This window comes from Psittacula echo (genome assembly GCF_963264785.1).
Source record: "Psittacula echo genome assembly, chromosome: 1".
Taxonomy (NCBI): domain Eukaryota; kingdom Metazoa; phylum Chordata; class Aves; order Psittaciformes; family Psittacidae; genus Psittacula; species Psittacula echo.
In genome coordinates, this window is record NC_137735.1 from 126222609 (window position 1) to 126228608 (window position 6000).

The following is a 6000-nucleotide window of genomic DNA, read 5'->3' on the forward strand; positions in this document are numbered from 1 at the left end:
TGAATGTCATCCTCTTCCACCTCTGTTTTCTTGATGAGTTAAGATTACGGAGTTTTTCTGAAGATAGTGTAAAGAAAAGATATCTGGAGCTGGACAAAACACTTAAAATTCTTTAATTTTCCTACATTCATAGTTCAGATTAGGCTGAAGAATAACAGTAAAGTGCTGTAAGAAAAGCTGAAAAAAATGTCCTGGCAGAGAGGGTCATGTCATACCCCTTTACAGATCAATTTAGTTCTCTGAGACTGCAATCCCAATGTTTTCACACCTACCAACTGAGAAGTAACATGCATGCTCCTTTTTTTTCTTAATATAACTTTTGTAAAGCGTTAATTTTTGGAAGTCTGGTTCCCTCGTTGATATTATCAATAGTATAAATAGGCAACCTGGTGGCCCAGGTCTACTGGGATGGCTTTTTCAGCTGGTATGAAAGGACATCCAATGGAAAAAAAAACAAACCACAAAACCCAAACAAAAGAAATCACAGAAAGTAACTGCTGGTGGGTTTTTTTCTGATTGAAGGAAACCCTGGATACTCCAGTCCCAGGTCATCCTCACCCTCATTTTAAAAGGGAAACCCCAGCATATTTCCAACTTGCAAAAACATATTTTCCAATGAAAATTACTCCTGTCAGCAGCCAACATTTATCTTGCTGTTCTGTCCTTAACCCTGCAGCATTACATCCTGCCTCTTCCTATGGAGACTGCCACAGCCATCTTTCTGTTGCAGAACATCCACCAGCACCACTCCATGACATCAGAGATGTTCCCCTACAGAGGCGAGATGTAAACCTTTTTGTAGATGAGTCCTGTTCCAGCAGCTCCACAGGACACCCAGTTTCAGTGTGTGCTGGCTTATGGTTTAACCCCAGCTGGCAACTACATACCATGCAGCTGTTTGCTCACTCCCCCCACCCTGGGTGGGATGGGGAAGAAAACTGGAAGAAGGTAAAACCCCATGGGTTGAGATACGAACAGTTTAATAATTGAAATGAAATAAAATGTAATAATAATAGAAATAATAACTAGAATAACAATCATAGGGAACAAAAAAAAAAAAAGGAGAAATGAAAATTCAGAAAACAAAAGTGATACACAATACAATTGCTCAGCACCCGCTGACCGATACCTGGCCTGACCCAGGCAGCAGTCTGGGCCTTCCGGGTAATTTCCCCCAGTTTATATCCTCAGTATGATGAACCCCTTTGGCTAGTGTGGGTCAGCTGTCATGGCTGTGCTCCCTCCTGGCTTCTTGTGCACCTCCTTTCTGGCAGAGCATGAGAAGTCCTTGACTTAGGGTTAACCATTGCTTAGCAACAACTAAAAGGTTGTTATCAACATTATTTTTAGACTAAAGCCAAACCACTGTGCCAGCTACTAGGAAGAAAATTAACTCTATCATAGCCAAATCAGGACATGCCTGTACTTCCACCAAAGGTCTACAACCCTATTCATTGGCAACCGCCTCTTCACGGTCTCTCATGCACTGCCAGTGAGGAGTGGCACAAGAAGCTGGAATGGAGCACAGCTAGGACAGCTGACCCAAACTGGCCAAAGGGGTATTCCATACCACAGCACGTCATGCCCAGTATATAAACTGGGGGGAGTTGGATGACAGCCACCAATTGCTGCTCAGGGACAGGCTAGGCATCAGTCAGCAGGTGGTGAAAATTGTATTGTACACCAATGTTGTGGTTTTTTGTTTTCTCTCTGTCTCTGTCATTATTATTATATTATAGCTTATTTTAATGATTAAATTGTTCTTATCTTCACCAACAGGTTTTACCTTTTTTCCAGTTCCCCTCCCCATCCCACCTGGGGCAGGGGGCAAGCAAGTGGCTGTGTACTTAGTTGCCAGCTGGGGTTAAACCACAGCAATCACCAAGAAACATTTGAGTGAATGCCTCATTTTGGAATACTACTTGTATTACACAGCAACCAGGGGACTCATTTCACAGAACAAGTTGTCCAGGGGGTCTGTAAAGCCCTAGGAATCCAGCATCATTTGCTCTGTTGAGCTGCTGAAAGGAAGAATTCTGTTTAAGAAACATACTGGCCAAAATTTGTGAAGAAACTGGCCTAAAATGGCCAAATGCTTTACCTTTGGCCCCAATATACATCAAGGGCACTGTGAATAAAAAACCATGCACTATCCCCATAAGAAGTTCTTGTAAGTAAACCCATAAGGTTACTGCATACCCCATCTAAGCCACCGCATAGATCCAAGCTATAAGTGACTGATGACGTCACATTGAATTACTGCAAGGCTCTAATGAAATGCACGAGGACTATTCACTCACAGGTTGCCTTGGTTTCAGCTGAGGTAACTTTCTCCCCAGTACCCGGTGCAGTGCTGTGTTTTTGCTTTAGTCTGAGAACAATCCTGATGACACACCGATGTTTTAGCTGTTGCTAAGCAACACTTCCTGATCAAGGGCTTTTCAGTCTCTCATGCTTTTGCCAGTGAGGAGAGGCATGAGAAGCTGGAAGGGAGCAGAGACAGGACACCTGACCCAAACTAGCCGAAGGGGTATTCCATACCAAAGGATGTCATGCCCAGTAGATTAACTGGGAGGAGCTGGCTAGGTAGAGCTGGGTATCGGTCAGCGGGTGGTGAGCAATTGTATTGTGAATCACTTGTCTTTCTTGTGGTTTATTCCTCTATTTTGTTTATTATCATGTATTATTATTATATTATGTATTATTATTATATTTTACTTCATTGCAGTTATTAATCTGTTCCTATCTCAACTCATGAGTTCTACTTTTTTCTAATTCTCCTCCCCATCCCACTGGGAAAGCGGAGTGAGCGACCAGCTGCATGGAACTTAGTTGCCAGTTGGGGACACACGAGTGACTCAAGATCAAGAGAAGGGAACCCATAAAGACACTGTCCTCCAGAGGTTCGAAGTCTTTATATCTTAATATAAACTATTAAAATACTTTCCTTCAGTTGGCCTACCATTATCTAAAGACTTACGTGTTTCAAAATGCTGGGTGTGTTCCCATATCCCTCATCACGCTAGTGAAGGTGTCACTGTCCTTCCTATAGCATGTAATTTGTCAGTAAAAAAACCAGCCTAGAGTCCCCAGAGGGCAGAAATTCCTTGTCGAAGGGCACCCCCACTGGCAACAAATAGGAACTGATCCAACTTGATCCAATGGAGATGTCCATGCAGCTCCAACTCCTACCCACTACCTGGGATTAGTTACCCTGGGAATACTTGTTACTTGAAAGCAGACACAACATGCTATATGGGACAGAGTAATTGTACCAAAGCTATTAATTGTCATTGATTGTCTAATGATACTCGATGTTTATTTGATAGCTCACAAAACTGTGAGCTGACATCACGTTCTATACAGTCTTGGGAGCCTATTTAAATCATGGACATTACCCCATGTCCTGTGATAACATGCGTTTGTAAAAAGTCCCTCCCCAGATTTCTTGGAGGCCCCCTTTTGGTACTGTGAGACTAAGGTCTCCCCGGACCCGCCTTTTCTCCAGGCTGAACAACCCCAACTCTCTCAGCCTGTCTTCATAGGAGAGGTGCTCCAGCCTCTGATCATCTTCGCTTCTGACCAGTACAAATAAACAAGCATCCTCACGTAACCCTTCATTCTCTCCATCCAAAAAGATGTTTATTAATGGGTCCTTTTATTGTTGCAGCAACTAACTTGTGACTTGTGTTCAACACCAATTTTGTTATCTTCTGCTCTGAGTATATGCTGTAGCAAATAGTACATTAAAAATATTTATATTGAGGAATTTTAAGAACTGAGAAAAACTGTATGTTTCTAAAGTGTTTTTAACAAAAACAAAGGAATTGTACCTTCATATAGATGAAAATGCTATAGTAAAGTTTCATCCACCTCTTCAGGGAAAAATAAGTATTGTCAAATTAATGTGAGTTTTATTTTTTCAATTCTCTCTCCTTCCAACATTCTGTGTACAACCCAACCCTCAGCAGTATTTACCTGTCAAATAGAAAAGGTAAAATTGCTTATTTTACATCATGCTAATTTGAGCCCTTAGTTTCAGATTTTCTGTTTTAAGTAGTATTTGAATTATTTTAAAAGCATTTAGGAAAAATATGAAAGTACCAATTGAAAGTGTTGAACTTAATCATCCATCTGTGTACTTGCGTATGTATCAAAGTGTAAAAAATGACCAGACATTTGATCTGTTAAATATCTCTAACATAAAATTGGCTGTAGCATCCACATACTATATTTTTTTATCTGAAGAGGAGTTAAACTCCCAAGATATTTCTGATTAGTAAAAGTATATGCATATGGTAGAACAAGAAATGAAAGGAAAACACTGCAAGATCGTTCTAGTTCTTTATTTTGATCAACCATGTACACAATTTGAGGAATTAACACACACATCATCCCATCAAAGGGCAAAAAAAAAATCACTGCACACTTACTACAATCTCTTTGGGGTTAACTTTGGGCTAGATGTACAATATAAGTACAAGCTTCAACTACAATACAAACTCTACAGGAAAAGCCTACAGTGTTCTTTGCTTTAAAGAAGGCACTAGTTCTATGGTTCAGTTTCTGACCTTGATTGCTTACTTCTCCTCAGCATGCCATTCATTTCTCTGAGTCCTTACAGAGAGGCTTATCCAGAGTCTCAAGTATCGGTGCAGGATCCTCAGTTGCAGATCTCTGTGGAAAAAGGAAAGGGCATTGAGGTTCCCTAGAGAAAAGTGCCATTCTTTTTAGCAACATCTAACAGGAGGAAGTGCTACTCAAGTGCGTTCCATCTGAAGTTACCTGCAGTGATTATTTTACGTTTCTAAATAGAAAGCCTCTTCCAAAAGCAAAAAGCTTCTTGTATGCACTTTGGGAAAGACAAAACTCTCAGAACCAGCTTTTCCATCAGACATTATTATTACCTGAGGTGAAAACCTAAAATCACATTTTAACACCTGCCAGAACTTAAAGATGTCTTCAATAGCTATTGAATAATAAAAGTCATAAAAAGGAGATTTTTTTCTCATCACTGAATGTCTGAGAACATACCAGCGTGACTTATTCATATTTTAGCACTAACTCACCATAAATACCTAAGTAAAGATTACAGACTGCTTTTTGATTTTAAAAGCTTTATAAATAGTCTTCTGTGAAAGATCTCATTTTAATCTCCTATCTCTTATAAATACCTCATCTTTCTATGTTGTATTTTTAACTCATCCCAGGGAAGATTCCTTAAGGCATTTAATATAATTTGCTCAGTTGTATCTCTTGGTGAAGTAGTACTTGATTTTGAGCTTCTCATGAGGCAAATATTTCCATCTATCATTGTGCAGCTCTGACTGCTGCTTGAATGTGATTCTTCATTCTTTTTCTCAATGTTACTGTCCCTAATTTTTACTTCTTTTTACTTTCACATGTCTTTTGAAGGCATTAACTGCATTCAGTCAGAACATGTTTTCATTTCATGTTTCTTTTGAAGCTGGATGTTTCTTCTTGGATATAAATCTCTTCTTAGGAAGATTTCACATATTTCTGCTATAGAAGCAAACAAAAAAAAAAAAAAAAACACCAACAGGAAATGAGTTAGGAAACAACAGCATTAGGTGAAATTGTGCACCTTGCATAGTGTCCAGTTATGGATTAACTGAACATTGTGTGAGCCAGTACGGGCAGGATGCAGGAACAACCACAAAACCACAGATGAAATGCAAAGAGTAAATTCATTTCCATCACCTCACCAGCTGGGGGATCCCTGAAGCAGCCCCTGGGCAGAAGCGGGGACACGGGCACCACTGGTTTTGCCTGTTTATCAAGGATTCATGCAGGCAGAGTTTATTACCATGCTTTGATTTTTCCTACAACAGGGCAAGAATCTCAAGCATGTCTGATAGGGTGCCTCTGTCTATCACAGGCTTATGTTATCTGAACACAAATGTTCTACTTGTCCCACACACAAAGCTAAACAACAATTAGCATATTTGTTTCAGATACCTCAGCTGCAAGTCACTTGGG